The sequence below is a fragment of the Schistocerca gregaria genome, chromosome 1 (genome assembly GCF_023897955.1).
Source record: "Schistocerca gregaria isolate iqSchGreg1 chromosome 1, iqSchGreg1.2, whole genome shotgun sequence".
NCBI classification, from domain to species: Eukaryota; Metazoa; Arthropoda; class Insecta; order Orthoptera; family Acrididae; genus Schistocerca; species Schistocerca gregaria.
In genome coordinates this window covers 48,130,812-48,148,061 of record NC_064920.1, presented here as the reverse complement: position 1 = coordinate 48,148,061, position 17,250 = coordinate 48,130,812, and the positions used below count along the sequence as shown (strand labels likewise).

Here is a 17,250-nt window from a genome sequence, read left to right as displayed (position 1 = left end):
CGACTGACAGAGACGTAGGCAAAGTTTAAAGTTGCTACTTACATTACATCACGTTGAACAGAATAACGGTAATTTACATCTGCAGAGGACCAAAATTCCGTATGTCTTAGTGTGGGGCTCGATCCCACGACCCTTGGATTAAGAGTCTCACGCTCTACCGACTGAGCCAGCCGGCTGCCTCGGTTAATACCTGCCAGGTAGCACGTCACACAGTACTCGTTTGGGTTGGGTGGTCCCATACAGAATCTCTCCATGCTGCCTAATGCTTTCCTAACGTCACACTCGTCACGTACTTCACTTTTATTTCATAATCATTTCTGAGAGGTAAAGGAATTGCATGAAAACATGCAGAGCTAGTGGCGTCAAAATTAACACACATACTTGATGTGACTCAAAAGCCGAACGAGTTACTTTCCGACGTTGTTTTAGATGTGCAAGTGCCAGTCAAAACTCGCGGTGACGGCACCCTGCCGACCATTTCGCTAGTTAACACCGGTCTTGTTGTGTGTGTTTCAAGCTCAAGAGCAACTCCAAGCAAAAAATTGTCAAGAGCAACTATCAGACAGTTTCGTACTGCTCAATTGCTACATCAAAACGGTATGTTTCTTTTTCAGAATTGGAAAAACACGAGCGTGACAGGATTCGAGCCTGTAATCTTCAGATCCGAAGTCCGACGCCTGATCCATTAGGCAACACGGTCACTGACGACCAACTATAACTTGTATACGACTCATCTCGAAACGCTCACACTCTGAGGAATTGTGTTTTCGTTCTGCACAGCCGCTGCCCTTGCTCTTTCCCACCCATTCGTTACATTCAACCTCTTACGAGACCGACCAAATATAGACTGGGAAACAAGACCACACACTTTGTGCATTCGGAATCGAAGGCAGGGCGTCCCTCGCCGCATTTGCTACGATGGCCTATTGCTACTTCTGCAGAAGCGGCGGCGGCGACGACGACGACGACGACGACGACGACGACGACGACGACGACGACGACCGCGAGAGACTCTGAGATATGTGAGAAATACATCTATAAAATGTAATTCAGTCTGCTTCGCCCACCTTATGCTGTACCGCTTTGGCAAATGCTTTATCTGCGCCATTCGCCTTTATCACATCTGAGAGTAATTCTTAATAAAACGCCTGTCGCTAATTGTTCGTCATCACAGGTACTGTTTGCTATACGGCCACGACGCGAAACTGATTTCCAAAATTCGTCTACCTCCTCTGAGGATGGAACTTACCACCCCTGGTTTATTACACCAGTGCTCTACCACTGAGCTAATTAGGCGCGGGCTAGCGGTACTCTTGCGTACTTCGGCCTTACGGTCGCCTGCATCATCAGACTTCAGCTGACAAAACTTCATATTAGCTTCTAATATTTGCAGCTATGGCGACCCATTACTGCTTGGCTAATCATCTGACACGTAACCGATGTGCTCTCCAAACAACAACACTTGCATTTCAGAACATGTCTTTCACACATGTCTACAAAATCACCTTCACCTTCAAATACAGTTTCCTTGCGACTGACAGAGACGTAGGCAAAGTTTAAAGTTGCTACTTACATTACATCACGTTAATCAGAAAAACGGTAATTTACATCTGCAGCGGACCAAAATTCCATTTGTCTCTGTGTGGGGCTCGAACCCACGACCCTGGGATTAAGAGTCTCACGCTCTACAGACTAAGCTAGCCGGCTGCCTCGGTTTGTACCTGCCAGGTAGCACGTCACACAGTACTCGTTTGGGTTGGGTGGTCCCATACAGAATCTCTCCATGCTGCCTAATGCTTTCCTAACGTCACACTCGGCACGTACTTCACTTTTATTTCATAATCATTTCTGAGAGGTAAAGGAATTGCATGAAAACATGCAGAGCTAGTGGCGTCAAAATTAACGCACATACTTGATGTGACTCAAAAGCCGAACGAGTTACTTTCCGACAATGTTTTAGATGTGCAAGTGCCAGTCAAAACTCGCGGTGACGGCACCCTGCCGACCATTTCGCTAGTTAACACCGGTCTTGTTGTGTGTGTTTCAAGCTCAAGAGCAACTCCAAGCAAAAAATTGTCAACAGCAACATTCAGATGGTTTCGTACTGCTCAATTGCTACATCAAAATGGTATGTTTCTTTTTCAGAATTGGAAAAACACGAGCGTGACAGGATTCGAGCCTGTAATCTTCAGATCCGAAGTCCGACGTCTGATCCATTAGGCCACACGGTCACTGACGACCAACTATAACTTGTATACGACTCATCTGGAAACGCTCACACTCTGAGGAATTGTGTTTTCGTTCTGCACAGCCGCTGCCCCTTGCTCTTTCCCACCTATTCGTTACATTCAACTTCTTACGAGACCGACCAAATATAGACTGGGAAACAAGACCACACACTTTGTGCATTCGGAATCGAAGGCAGGGCGTCCCACGCCGCATTTCCTACGATGGCCATTTACTACTTCTGTAGAAGCGGCGGCGGCGACGACGACGACGACGACGACGACGACGACGACGACCGCGAGAGACTCTGAGATATGTGAGAAATACATCTATAAAATGTAATTCAGACTGCTTCGTCCCACCTTTTGCTGTACCGCTTTGGCAAATGCTTTATCTGCGCCATTCGCCTTTATCACATCTGAGAGTAATTCTTAATAAAACGCCTGTCGCTAATTGTTCGTCATCACGGATAGTGTTTGCTATACGGCCACGACGCGAAACTGATTTCCAAAATTCGTCTACCTCCTCTGAGGATGGAACTTACCACCCCTGGTTTAGGATACCAGTGCTCTACCACTGAGCTAAAGAGGCGCGGCCTAGCGGTACTCTTGCGTACTTCGGCCTTACGGTCGCCTGCATCATCAGACTTCAGCTGACAACACTTCATATTAGCTTCTAATATTTGCAGCTATGGCGACCCATTACTGCTTGGCTAAACATCTGACACGTAACCGATGTGCTCTCCAAACAACAAAACTTGCATTTCAGAACATGTCTTTCACACATGACTACAAAATCACCTTCACCCTCAAATACAGTTTCCTTGCGACTGACAGAGACGTAGGCAAAGTTTAAAGTTGCTACTTACATTACATCACGTTGAACAGAATAACGGTAATTTACATCTGCAGAGGACCAAAATTCCGTATGTCTTACTGTGGGGCTCGATCCCACGACCCTTGGATTAAGAGTCTCACGCTCTACCGACTGAGCCAGCCGGCTGCCTCGGTTAATACCTGCCAGGTAGCACGTCACACAGTACTCGTTTGGGTTGGGTGGTCCCATACAGAATCTCTCCATGCTGCCTAATGCTTTCCTAACGTCACACTCGTCACGTACTTCACTTTTATTTCATAATCATTTCTGAGAGGTAAAGGAATTGCATGAAAACATGCAGAGCTAGTGGCGTCAAAATTAACACACATACTTGATGTGACTCAAAAGCCGAACGAGTTACTTTCCGACGTTGTTTTAGATGTGCAAGTGCCAGTCAAAACTCGCGGTGACGGCACCCTGCCGACCATTTCGCTAGTTAACACCGGTCTTGTTGTGTGTGTTTCAAGCTCAAGAGCAACTCCAAGCAAAAAATTGTCAAGAGCAACTATCAGACAGTTTCGTACTGCTCAATTGCTACATCAAAACGGTATGTTTCTTTTTCAGAATTGGAAAAACACGAGCGTGACAGGATTCGAGCCTGTAATCTTCAGATCCGAAGTCCGACGCCTGATCCATTAGGCAACACGGTCACTGACGACCAACTATAACTTGTATACGACTCATCTCGAAACGCTCACACTCTGAGGAATTGTGTTTTCGTTCTGCACAGCCGCTGCCCCTTGCTCTTTCCCACCCATTCGTTACATTCAACTTCTTACGAGACCGACCAAATATAGACTGGGAAACAAGACCACACACTTTGTGCATTCGGAATCGAAGGCAGGGCGTCCCTCGCCGCATTTGCTACGATGGCCTATTGCTACTTCTGCAGAAGCGGCGGCGGCGACGACGACGACGACGACGACGACGACGACGACGACGACGACGACGACGACGACCGCGAGAGACTCTGAGATATGTGAGAAATACATCTATAAAATGTAATTCAGTCTGCTTCGCCCACCTTATGCTGTACCGCTTTGGCAAATGCTTTATCTGCGCCATTCGCCTTTATCACATCTGAGAGTAATTCTTAATAAAACGCCTGTCGCTAATTGTTCGTCATCACAGGTACTGTTTGCTATACGGCCACGACGCGAAACTGATTTCCAAAATTCGTCTACCTCCTCTGAGGATGGAACTTACCACCCCTGGTTTATTACACCAGTGCTCTACCACTGAGCTAATTAGGCGCGGGCTAGCGGTACTCTTGCGTACTTCGGCCTTACGGTCGCCTGCATCATCAGACTTCAGCTGACAAAACTTCATATTAGCTTCTAATATTTGCAGCTATGGCGACCCATTACTGCTTGGCTAATCATCTGACACGTAACCGATGTGCTCTCCAAACAACAACACTTGCATTTCAGAACATGTCTTTCACACATGTCTACAAAATCACCTTCACCTTCAAATACAGTTTCCTTGCGACTGACAGAGACTTAGGCAAAGTTTAAAGTTGCTACTTACATTACATCACGTTAATCAGAATAACGGTAATTTACATCTGCAGCGGACCAAAATTCCGTTTGTCTCTGTGTGGGGCTCGAACCCACGACCCAGGGGATTGAGAGTCTCACGCTCTACCGACTAAGCTAGCCGGCTGCCTCGGTTAATACCTGCCAGGTAGCACGTCACACAGTACTCGTTTGGGTTGGGTGGTCCCATACAGAATCTCTCCATGCTGCCTAATGCTTTCCTAACGTCACACTCGTCACGTACTTCACTTTTATTTCATAATCATTTCTGAGAGGTAAAGGAATTGCATGAAAACATGCAGAGCTAGTGGCGTCAAAATTAACACACATACTTGATGTGACTCAAAAGCCGAACGAGTTACTTTCCGACGTTGTTTTAGATGTGCAAGTGTCAGTCAAAACTCGCGGTGACGGCACCCTGCCGACCATTTCGCTAGTTAACACCGGTCTTGTTGTGTGTGTTTCAAGCTCAAGAGCAACTCCAAGCAAAAAATTGTCAACAGCAACATTCAGACGGTTTCGTACTGCTCAATTGCTACATCAAAACGGTGTGTTTCTTTTTCAGAATTGGAAAAACACGAGCGTGACAGGATTCGAGCCTGTAATCTTCAGATCCGAAGTCCGACGTCTGATCCATTAGGCCACACGGTCACTGACGACCAACTATAACTTGTATACGACTCGTCTGGAAACGCTCACACTCTGAGGAATTGTGTTTTCGTTCTGCACAGCCGCTGCCCCTTGCTCTTTCCCACCTATTCGTTACATTCAACTTCTTACGAGACCGACCAAATATAGACTGGGAAACAAGACCACACACTTTGTGCATTCGGAATCGAAGGCAGGGCGTCCCACGCCGCATTTCCTACGATGGCCATTTGCTACTTCTGTAGAAGCGGCGGCGGCGACGACGACGACGACGACGACGACGACGACGACGACCGCGAGAGACTCTGAGATATGTGAGAAATACATCTATAAAATGTAATTCAGACTGCTTCGTCCCACCTTATGCTGTACCGCTTTGGCAAATGCTTTATCTGCGCCATTCGCCTTGATCACATCTGAGAGTAATTCCTAATAAAACGCCTGTCGCTAATTTTTCGTCATCACGGATACTGTTTGCTATACGGCCACGACGCGAAACTGATTTCCAAAATTCGTCTACCTCCTCTGAGGATGGAACTTACCACCCCTGGTTTAGGATACCAGTGCTCTACCACTGAGCTAAAGAGGCGCGGCCTAGCGGTACTCTTGCGTACTTCGGCCTTACGGTCGCCTGCATCATCAGACTTCAGCTGACAACACTTCATATTAGCTTCTAATATTTGCAGCTATGGCGACCCATTACTGCTTGGCTAAACATCTGACACGTAACCGATGTGCTCTCCAAACAACAACACTTGCATTTCAGAACATGTCTTTCACACATGTCTACAAAATCACCTTCACCTTCAAATACAGTTTCCTTGCGACTGACAGAGACGTAGGCAAAGTTTAAAGTTGCTACTTACATTACATCACGTTAAACAGAATAACGGTAATTTACATCTGCAGAGGACCAAAATTCCGTATGTCTTAATGTGGGGCTCGAACCCACGACCCTGGGATTAAGAGTCTCACGCTCTACCGACTGAGCTAGCCGGCTGCCTCGGTTAATACCTGCCAGGTAGCACGTCACACAGTACTCGTTTGGGTTGGGTGGTCCCATACAGAAACTCTCCATGCTGCCTAATGCTTTCCTCACGTCACACTCGTCACGTACTTCACTTTTATTTCATAATCATTTCTGAGAGGTAAAGGAATTGCATGAAAACATGCAGAGCTAGTATCGTCAAAATTAACACACATACTTGTTGTGACTCAAAAGCCGAACGAGTTACTTTCCGACGTCGTTTTAGATGTGCAAGTGCCAGTCAAAACTCGCGGTGACGGCACCCTGCCGACCATTTCGCTAGTTAACACCGGTCTTGTTGTGTGTGTTTCAAGCTCAAGAGCAACTCCGAGCAAAAAATTGTCTACAGCAACATTCAGACGGTTTTGTACTGCTCAATTGCTACATCAAAACGGTATGTTTCTTTTTCAGAATTGGAAAAACACGAGCGTGACAGGATTCGAACCTGTAATCTTCAGATCCGAAGTCCGACACCTGATGCATTAGGCCACACGGTCAATAAGACGAACTATAACATCTATACTACTCATCTCGAAACGCTCACTCACTGAGGAATTGTGTTTTCGTTCTGCACAGCCGCTGCCCCTTGCTCTTTCCCACCCATTCGTTACATTCAACCTCTTACGAGACCGACCAAATATAGACTGGGAAACAAGACCACACACTTTGTGCATTCGGAATCGAAGGCAGGGCGTCCCTCGCCGCATTTGCTACGATGGCCATTTGCTACTTCTGCAGAAGCGGCGGCGGCGGCGGCGGCGGCGGCGACGACGACGACGACGACGACGACGACGACCGCGAGAGGCTCTGAGATATGTGAGAAATACATCTATAAAATGTAATTCAGACTTCCTCGTCCCACCTTATGCTGTACCGCTTTGGCAAATGATTTATCTGCGCCATTCGCCTTAATCACACCTGAGAGTAATTCTTAATAAAACCCTGTCACTAATTGTTCGTCATCACAGATACTGTTTGCTATACGGCCACAACGCGAAACTGATTTCCAAAATTCGTCTTCCTCCTCTGAGGATGGAACTTACCACCCCTGGTTTACTACACCAGTGCTCTACCACAGAGCTAAAGAGGAGCGGCCAAGCGGCACTCTTGCGTACTTCGGCCTTACGGTCGCATGCATCATCAGACTTCAGCTGACAACACTTCATATTAGCTTCTAATATTTGCAGCTATGGCGACCCATTACTGCTTGGCTACACATCTGACACGTAACCGATGTGCTCTCCATATAACAACACTTGCATTTCAGAACATGTCTTTCACACATGTCTACAAAATCACATTCACCTTCAAATACAGTTTCCTTGCGACTGATAGAGACGTAGGCAAAGTTTAAAGTTGCTATTTACATTACATCACGTTAATCAGAAAAACGGTAATTTACGTCTGCAGCGGAACAAAATACCTTTCCGCCCAGCTTGGGGCTCGAACCCACAACCCTTGGATTAAGAGTCTCACACTCTACCGACTGAGCTAGCCGGCTGCCTCGGTTAACACCTGCCAGGTAGCACATCACACAGTACTCGTTTGGGTTGGGTGGTCCCATACAGAATCTCTCCATGCTGCCTAATGTTTTCCTAACGTCACACTCGTCACGTACTTCATTTTTATTTCATAATCATTTCTGAGAGGTAAAGGAATTGCATGACAACATGCAGAGCTAGTGGCGTCAAAATTAACACACATACTTGATGTGATTCAAAAGCCGAACGAGTTACTTTCCGACGTTGTTTTAGATGTGCAAGTGCCAGTCGAAAGTCGTGGTGACGGCACCCTGCCGACCATTTCGCTAGTTAACACCGGTCTTGTTGTGTGTTTTTCAAGCTCAAGAGCAACTCCAAGCAAAAAATGGTCAACAGCAACATTCAGACGGTTTCGTACTGCTCAATTGCTACATTAAAACGGTATGTTTCTTTTTCAGAATTGGAAAAACACGAGCGTGACAGGATTCGAGCCTGTAATCTTCAGATCCGAAGTCCGACGTCTGATCCATTAGGCCACACGGTCACTGACGACCAACTATAACTTGTATACGACTCATCTCGAAACGCTCACACTCTGAGGAATTGTGTTTTCGTTCTGCACAGCCGCTGCCCCTTGCTCTTTCCCACCCATTCGTTACATTCAACTTCTTACGAGACCGACCAAATATAGACTGGGAAACAAGACCACACACTTTGTGCATTCGGAATCGAAGGCAGGGCGTCCCTCGCCGCATTTGCTACGATGGCCATTTGCTACTTCTGTAGAAGCGGCGGCGGCGACGACGACGACGACGACGACGACGACGACGACAGCGAGAGACTCTGAGATATGTGAGAAATACATCTATAAAATGTAATTCAGACTGCTTCGTCCCACCTTATGCTGTACCGCTTTGGCAAATGCTATACTGCGCCATTCGCCTTTATCACATCTGAGAGTAATTCTTAATAAAACGCCTGTCGCTAATTGTTCGTCATCACGGATACTGTTTGCTATACGGCCACAACGCGAAACTGATTTCCAAAATTCGTCTACCTCCTCTGAGGATGGAACTTCTACCCCTGGTTTACTACACCAGTGCTCTACCACTGAGCTAAAGAGGCGCGGCCTAGCGGTACTCTTGCGTACTTCGGCCTTACGGTCGCCTGCATCATCAGACTTCAGCTGACAACACTTCATATTAGCTACTAACATTTGCAGCTATGGCGACCCATTACTGCTTGGCTACACATCTGATACGTAACCGATGTGCTCTCCAAACAACAACACTTGCATTTCAGAACATGTCTTTCACACATGTCTACAAAATCACCTTCACCTTCAAATAGAGTTTCCTTGCGACTGACAGAGATGTAGGCAAAGTTTAAAGTTGCTACTTACATTACATCACGTTAATCAGAATAACGGTAATTTACATCTGCAGCGGAACAAAATTCCGTTTGTCTCAGTGTGGGGCTCGAACCCACGACCCTGGGATTAAGAGTCTCACGCTCTACCGACTGAGCTAGCCGGCTGCCTCGCTTAATACCTGCCAGGTAGCACGTCACACAGTACTCGTTTGGGTTGGGTGGTCCCATACAGAAACTCTCCATGCTGCCTAATGCTTTCCTCACGTCACACTCGTCACGTACTTCACTTTTATTTCATAATCATTTCTGAGAGGTAAAGGAATTGCATGAAAACATGCAGAGCTAGTATCGTCAAAATTAACACACATACTTGTTGTGACTCAAAAGCCGAACGAGTTACTTTCCGACGTTGTTTTAGATGTGCAAGTGCCAGTCAAAACTCGCGGTGACGGCACCCTGCCGACCATTTCGCTAGTTAACACCGGTCTTGTTGTGTGTGTTTCAAGCTCAAGAGCAACTCCAAGGCAAAAATTGTCTACAGCAACATTCAGACGGTTTCGTACTGCTCAATTGCTACATTAAAACGGTATGTTTCTTTTTCAGAACTGGAAAAACACGAGCGTGTCGGGATTCGAACCTGTAATCTTCAGATCCGAAGTCCGACACCTGATCCATTTTTTTTTTATTTTTTTTAGACGTTACCCCTTTTTTTTCTTTTTTTTCCTACCAATTTTTTTATTTTTTTTTTATTTTTTTTATTAAAAAGGCAATCTTTCTCCTCATACTTTACCATGAAAAATGGAAAATCCACCGCCATGAGTTGTGTTGTTAGACAAAAAGAAAATAACTTTTATTCAATAATCTAACTAATTTGTTAAATATAATCTAGGATTGAGAAACTTTCCGAATAATTGGTGGAATAACCCAACAAAATAAAACAAAAGAAAAAAAAGTGCCAGAGGAGGAATCGAACACGAGACCTCAGGCTTAAGAATCCGGGCCCTTAACACTTTTTTTTTTTTTTGAGAATGCATAAAAAAACAAGGCAGCCATGCGCAAAATGTTGCCAATAGAGTGAACTAAAAAGGGCCATCTTGCTCGCCGCGGTCATATTGCTAGGCGGGCGGCCAGGAACGGGCGGTCGTCATTACATTGGACACCACCAGCCACCAATCGTTGCAGCGCCCGGGGCCGCTGCACACAGTCAGAGACTGTTTCTGTTACCATAGGGGAATCGTGGAAAGATCACATCTACAAGTTAATGTCTTCTCACACCCGGCATACCCCAGCTGGGTGGTGGGTCCATGAATGACGAACCCAAATAGTTCGCAAAAAGGGTCCGGTAATCCTGTCTGTTCGTTAAGACCAGAAACTCGTCGATCATATAGTACCATAAATCGAGGGCGTCTTTGTCTCCATCGCGGTACATGTAGTGTATCGCCATTCCTCGTACCCAAATAACCCCATGCATCCTGGTCATAGGGAAATAGACAGCGTCGGGATGAAAGAGTTCTTGGGGTAAAATCGAAACGTAGGGACGGCGGAGCAGGAAAGCCAGGATCTGGCGGATCAGTTTCCAGCACTCACGCGCGGGGCCACAGTTCAGTCTATGTTCGTCCGTGTCTAACGTCGTGCAACGGGGGCACACAGGGTCGTCAATTAGGTGAATGGCATGCAGTCGTTGTCGGGTTGGAAGTTTCTCGTTAACGACCACATACCACGTCGACCGCACGAAAGTAGACAAGAACGGCGCGTGAATGGCTCGCCATACCCGTGGCCAGTCGACCGTAGGGTGGCGCCGTACAATGTCGTTATCCGGAGTCCAGTGCTGGAGAGCACTATAATAAGTCTTCGCTGTCGGATTCCGTGTCTCCGATATAACCCGCAACACATAGCTATGCTCTACGAAAAACGTTCTAATATGTGACAGCGAGGGCGATAAATGTCCAACTGGTACCGGTGGGTACAGCGTACGTGGGGCCACTTCTTCAATCAGTAGGCCGGGGAGACTGGCTGTTGGTGAAAGCCAGAGTCGCCTCATGGAACGGAGATACAGTGCCAGCGCTCTGTGCTTGACGTGAGTGAGTCCAACACCGCCTTTGTCGAAGGGTAAAGTAAGCGTAACAAAGCGGATCTTGAAAACAGCACCATCGTTCACCACGTGTCCAAACACTGCCTGTATCCTGGAAGCCATCGTGTCCTTTATCGACAGTACATGGGCGTAATGGTTAAGGTGAGAAGCCATGTACACATTGACGTATTGGGCGCGTTGCAAAATGTTCAATGATCTGAATTTATTGAGACGAGCCTCTAAACGGAGTCGTCGTAAGACCATACGATACGTAAAGGCCGCCGTGCGTTGTATTTGTCGATGGAGTGATATCCCTAAACACTTGAGCATCGGGACCTTTGTCAGAGGTACGGCCAGACCTGCAGGCATTCCTCGTCCTACCTCCATGTAGCGTGATTTCCGAAGGTTGAGCACACTGCCTGCCACCGCCCCATACTGGTGGAGCCAGGAAAACGCCGTGTGTATTTCGTCACCAGACCGTGCTAAGAACATCACATCATCGGCGTATGCACCACATCGAAAGGTTACGGAACGGAGGGTAAGTCCTTCTAAGCGTCGCCGTAGTCCGTGAAGAGCTGGTTCGAGGGCAACGGCGAAGAGCATGGCAGAAAGAGGACAACCCTGCCGGACGGATCTGTTGACACGGCCGTTGATCATAATCCTCGTGACAGCCCCATGGATCAATCGAAGCACAACAGACGTCGTCAGACGCGGGACACCGATGTGTTCCATAACAGCTCGCAGGAAACCATGGTCGAAGTCCAGCGCAACAAGAGCGCCTTGGAGGCAGCAAATTTGCATGAGCGCCACCACGTCTCTATAGGAGCTTAAAGTCGTAAACACATTAGTGTCGCCCCCGAGGCAGGTTTGATCAGTGTGAATGGCCGCCATTACCGTAGGTTTGAGCCTCTCACGGAGCATGCGTGTCAACAGCTTATAGTCAGTGTTTAGCATTGTCAACGGGCGAAAATCAAGAGGGCGACGGCCTCCGCCGGGTTTGGGCACAGGGATCAAGAGACCCTCAGTAAAGTCAGATGGTACCTGAAAATTGGCGTCCAGGAGTTCACTGTACATCCTGACCCACATTGGGCCCATGAGATCAAAGAACCGCTTGTAAAATTCAAGAGGGAGGCCGTCAGGGCCAGGCGTTTTGTTGGGAGAGCCACGCAACAGAGCCTCTCGCAGTTCTTCCAAAGTCACCGCCTACAAGAGCGTAGCATCATCTTGTAGGTTCCGAGAGACTGGTAGGTCAGATAGGACTTCCCTGACCTCTACATTCATGTGCGACTCCCTCTCGTAAAGAAGTTTATATGACTGTGTGAACGCTCGGACGATATCCATTTGTGCGTCAACGCGTCGCCCATCCTCCGTCTCAACCTCGGTAATGAGCTGCCTCTTGCGTCTTCGGCGTTCTTGAATGATATGGTTGAGGGAAGGTCGTTCACCACGAACATCATCAGTCGTCCTCGCTCGCACCCGCACACCCGCAAGACGTACGGCGTTGATACGAAGCAGTTGTGCCTTGACGCGTTGTACTGCTGATTGTCGCTCTGGCGACGGCGGTTGTACAGCCAGTTCGCGCAGCGCAGTATAGTAAAAATCAGTTCCATTAGGCCACACGGTCACTGGCGACCAACTATAACTTGTATACCACTCATCTCGAAACGCTCACACCCCTGAGGAATTGTGTTTTCGTTCTGCACAGCCGCTGCCCCTTGCTCTTTCCCACCCATTCGTTACATTCAACCTCTTACGAGACCGACCAAATATAGACTGGGAAACAAGACCACACACTTTGTGCATTCGGAATCGAAGGCAGGGCGTCCCCCGCCGCATTTGCTACGATGGTCATTAGCTACTTCTGCAGAAGCGGCGACGACAACGACGACGACGACGACGACGACCGCGAGAGGCTCTGAGATATATGAGAAATACATCTATAAAATGTAATTCAGACTGCCTCGTCCCACCTTATGCTGTACCGCTTTGGCAAATGCTTTATGTGCGCCATTCGCCTTAATCTCATCTGAGAGTAATTCTTAATAAAACGCCTGTCGCTAATTGTTCGTCATCACAGATACTGTTTGCTATACGGCCACGACGCGAAACTGATTTCCAAAATTCGTCTTCCTCCTCTGAGGATGGAACTTACGACCCCTGGTTTACTACACCAGTTCTCTACCACTTTTTTTTTTTTTATTTTTTTTATTATTTTTTTTGTGGGCCTCCCATCACCCCTTTTAGCCCATCCTTGCGCTCTCCATAATTCGCCTTCATCGGCGTCGGCTTCTCACGCCATGTACATAACCATAAACTGATGAGACAAAGTTAATCCCTTTATCGTGGAGAAACTAATGTACCCCTTCTTTGGGCTTATTGATAATGTGAAAAAAGAATGAAGTCTTCAGTAGGTAGAAACAGAAGTTATGTTCAGTTTGTTTCCTTCTTCATCGCTGTTTTTTGTTGTCACACTTAAAGCAAATAGGCGTCCTTGACAAAGAAACGTCAGAGGGCATTCCGAAACTGCCTCTTCTCTCTGAAAATGCTTAAAAAACAAACCATATTCGGTGAGAAGCAACTATTTATAATGGCTTCTTGAAAAATAAATTAATAAACGTTGAACTCAAAAAACGGCAATTCCGGTAAAAAAGAAATTTATTTATTTATTAATTTTTTTTTTCCACGATTGAAAAGTAAGTTAGTAGTGGTGAACACTCTCTTACGTTTGTCTTCTGTGTCCGCAGATATTTCTTGTTAATTCTTTTACATCAAGGTCTTGATTAAAAAATTTGCGTATGTTTCTTTATATTTACTAGTCTTCAGTAACATGTGATGCTCAGTTTCAGATAGATCCAAAAATCCTCTTGGCTTTTCTCTTCCTTCGTGAAGAGGTAATGGACCGTTGCCGCTTTCAGCCAATTGACTGCGTTGCGTTTCGTGTTAGGAAAGGGTACATCATCCGGTGTCAAAAAGTCCGCAGGCGTTATAGCGTTAGGTGACGTTCGAAGGATGAGTGCCAGCTTTCGTCGGACATTCAGCCACATATCTTTAACCTTGTCACACACGAAACGATGTTCTTCGTTATCAATTAAACTACACGTTGCACACAAAGGTGAATCCGCTAAGTGGATCGTATGAAGTTTCGAGTTTGTTGCAACTTTCCTATTTACAAGAAAGTACCATGTTGCTTTCAGATGAGTAGCTAAGTTACGGTTATGAATATTTGCCCATATCACTTTCCAGTTAGAACATGGATAGTTTTGTTCTATTTTGTTGTTCTTCTTTTCTCCCATCAATTTGCCATATATTTCTTTTACGTTTGTCATGTCTTTTTCCGGAATTCTTGAATGTAGGTAGCTATATTCTATTAAAAACCATCGTAAATGGTAAAGTCCGCTCGGTATGTGCTGCACATTAATTGGTGGAGAGAGGTCATCTGGAGCTATTTCAGATAGCAAGTGCGCGGCGATACAGCTGCCGGATTGTCTCCATTGTTGAAACGTATTGGAGATGTACAGAGCCTGAGACTTTTTAGTAACATTCGTTAAGTTTAAGCCACCATTATTAGTGGCGAGCGTCAGAGTGTCATACTGGATTTTAAATATGTGGCCACGGCTCACAAAATAGCCTACTGCTGACATAATTTGTTTGGCGATGCCGGCGGGTATTGGCAGTATCTGGGCGCCATAATTGACTTTGGAAGTAATAGAGACGTTCGCTAAAGACACTCTCTGAATTTCATTTAATTGTCGAATACTATGTGTCCGTACACTAGCTCGTATGGTAGTTAGTACTTGTCTATAGTTGGCCGCAATAGTTTGACGTATATTTTTTCGGAAATCAATGCCGAGACATTTCAAGGCTGTTAGCTCACGTAAGTGACCGTGTGTGCGCATGCCAATGCCACATCCGATATTGAATATGCCGGACTTGGTTTTGTTTAACCTCGCGGCTGACGCTCGTTCGTATTTTTCTATTATGTGCATTGCCGTCTCGACTTCCGCTACATTCATAACGAGAAACCCAACATCGTCCGCATAAGGTTTACATATTATTTTGTTTCCTCGTATTTGCAATCCTTGTAACCGCTGAGTCAAGGTAGCGAGCAAAGGTTCGATGGCCATGGCAAAAAGAGCCATGGACAACGGACAACCTTGCCTGACGGAACATGCGATCTCGACTGGCCGGCTAGGCTGTCCATTTATGATGATTCTGAAGGAGTTATTCGTTACCAAACGTCGTATGAGGTCGACGAATCTCGGCGGAAAACCCATTGCGCCTATCGTTTTCAGGAGGTAGGAGTGGCTGATCCTGTCGAAGGCTTTATCGAAATCTAACGACACGATGGCACATTTTAGTCGACATACTTCTGCTATTGAAATTATGTCGCGGTAGTCGGAGAGCGTCTGCTGAATTTTCCTACCTTTGCCCATTACATTTTTAAGTCTGTGGGCTAAGAGCCGCGTAAAAATTTTATAGTCACTGTTCAGCAGAGTGATTGGTCTCAAATTTCCAATTTTCTTGCCAGCCGATTTTTTTGCGATTAACACTATCATACCTTCGCGAAAATCTTTCGGTATCTCCTTATTGAGGTTCAGAAGTTCATTACAGATGCATGTAATTCTATGTTTTATATGTTCCCAGAAGACTTGATAAAATTCTGCTGGTATGCCGTCAGCTCCAGGGGATTTATTTTTTGCACTTTGATAGACAGCATAGTGTACATCGTCTTCGGTCGCCTCCGCTATTAGAGCTTCCGCGTACGCGTTACCAACGCGTCCTTGCAGGTGGGTCAGTAAATCGTCCTGTGCTTTTTCGTCTACCTCTTTATGTGAAAACAAGTTGTCGAAATGGGTTAGTATTTCTGCTTTTATGTCGTTGTGCATTGTCAAGGTGGTTCCATTATCAGTTTTAAGCTCCGTCAGTATTTTGCGGAATCCTCGTTTAGTTTCACGAATCACATGATATACCGAAGTGGCTTCTTTTTGCGCCACAGTCTCTGCTCTTGACCTTATTTGGTATCCTTCAAGCTGTTGTCGCCTTAATGTCAGTATTTTTGCCTGGATTTTTTTAATTCTCCCATGGTTCCCAATAGCTGTAGCACCTTGCAGGTAGAGTTCTCGGAGACAATGAAAGTAAAATTCTATCGTTCTTTTCCGCCAAAAGCTCTTCTCCCGGGAGTAGTTGATGAAACATCTCCGGATCTGAGGTTTGGCGCATTTGAGCCACCAATCCAAAGTCGAGTGGTAAGAGATGAGTTTGGTCTCGCAGGCTCTCCAAGTGGTGAGAAAGGCTTCTCGACAGGCAGGATCTTTTAAGTGTGAAACATTAAGTTTCCATGGCCCTTTATATCGACAGGTTCCTTGTCGTTCCAAATTTAATGTGCATATATATGCAGCGTGGTCCGAAAAAACGGTTGGCCAAACTTCAGACTGCAGGATGCGGTGTTTCAGATTGGGCGAGACATATATTCGATCCAACCGGCTCGCTGAATGATTAGTGAGGTGGGTAAAGCCGGGTGCCGCGCCGTGCTTTTGCTCCCACGAATCAGTTAAACGGAGGTCGGTGACGATACGTTCCAGGTCCGGCGATTTGTTGTAGTTCGGAGTTTGGTCTTTGGCATGTATGACACTGTTAAAGTCGCCACCAAGGATGGTATGGGTGCAGTGTACACCAAACAAAGGAACAATTCCCTCCTTAAAAAACTGTGCTCGTTGGCACCGATTGGTAGAACCAGATGGGGCATAGACATTAATAATCCTGGTGTTATAAAGCGTGCCGGCAATGCCTCTGCCGTTAGGCAGTTTTGTTACGTCTGTAATGACGACGCCCTCTTTGAAAAGAAATGCGGTACCCAAATCACATCCAATTCCAGGATTGACTATAGCATTATACCCCTGTATGAAGTCAAGTTCGATGTTTGTTACTTCTTGTAAAAACAAAATGTCCACATCAGCTGCATACAGGAAAACTTTTAAATTTTGTAAATTAAATGGGCTACAAATTTTATTG

At 46.2% G+C, this 17,250-nt stretch overlaps 2 non-coding genes across 2 annotated transcripts; both read right to left on the bottom strand.

Moving 5' to 3' along the window:
- Nucleotides 1-6,214: 6,214 nt before the first annotated feature.
- Trnak-cuu (transfer RNA lysine (anticodon CUU)) lies at nt 6,215-6,284 on the bottom strand. The gene has a single exon. It is a non-coding gene; the product is annotated as a tRNA-Lys (tRNA).
- Nucleotides 6,285-9,258: 2,974 nt separating this feature from the next.
- Trnak-cuu (transfer RNA lysine (anticodon CUU)) lies at nt 9,259-9,331 on the bottom strand. The gene has a single exon. It is a non-coding gene; the product is annotated as a tRNA-Lys (tRNA).
- Nucleotides 9,332-17,250: the final 7,919 nt, after the last annotated feature.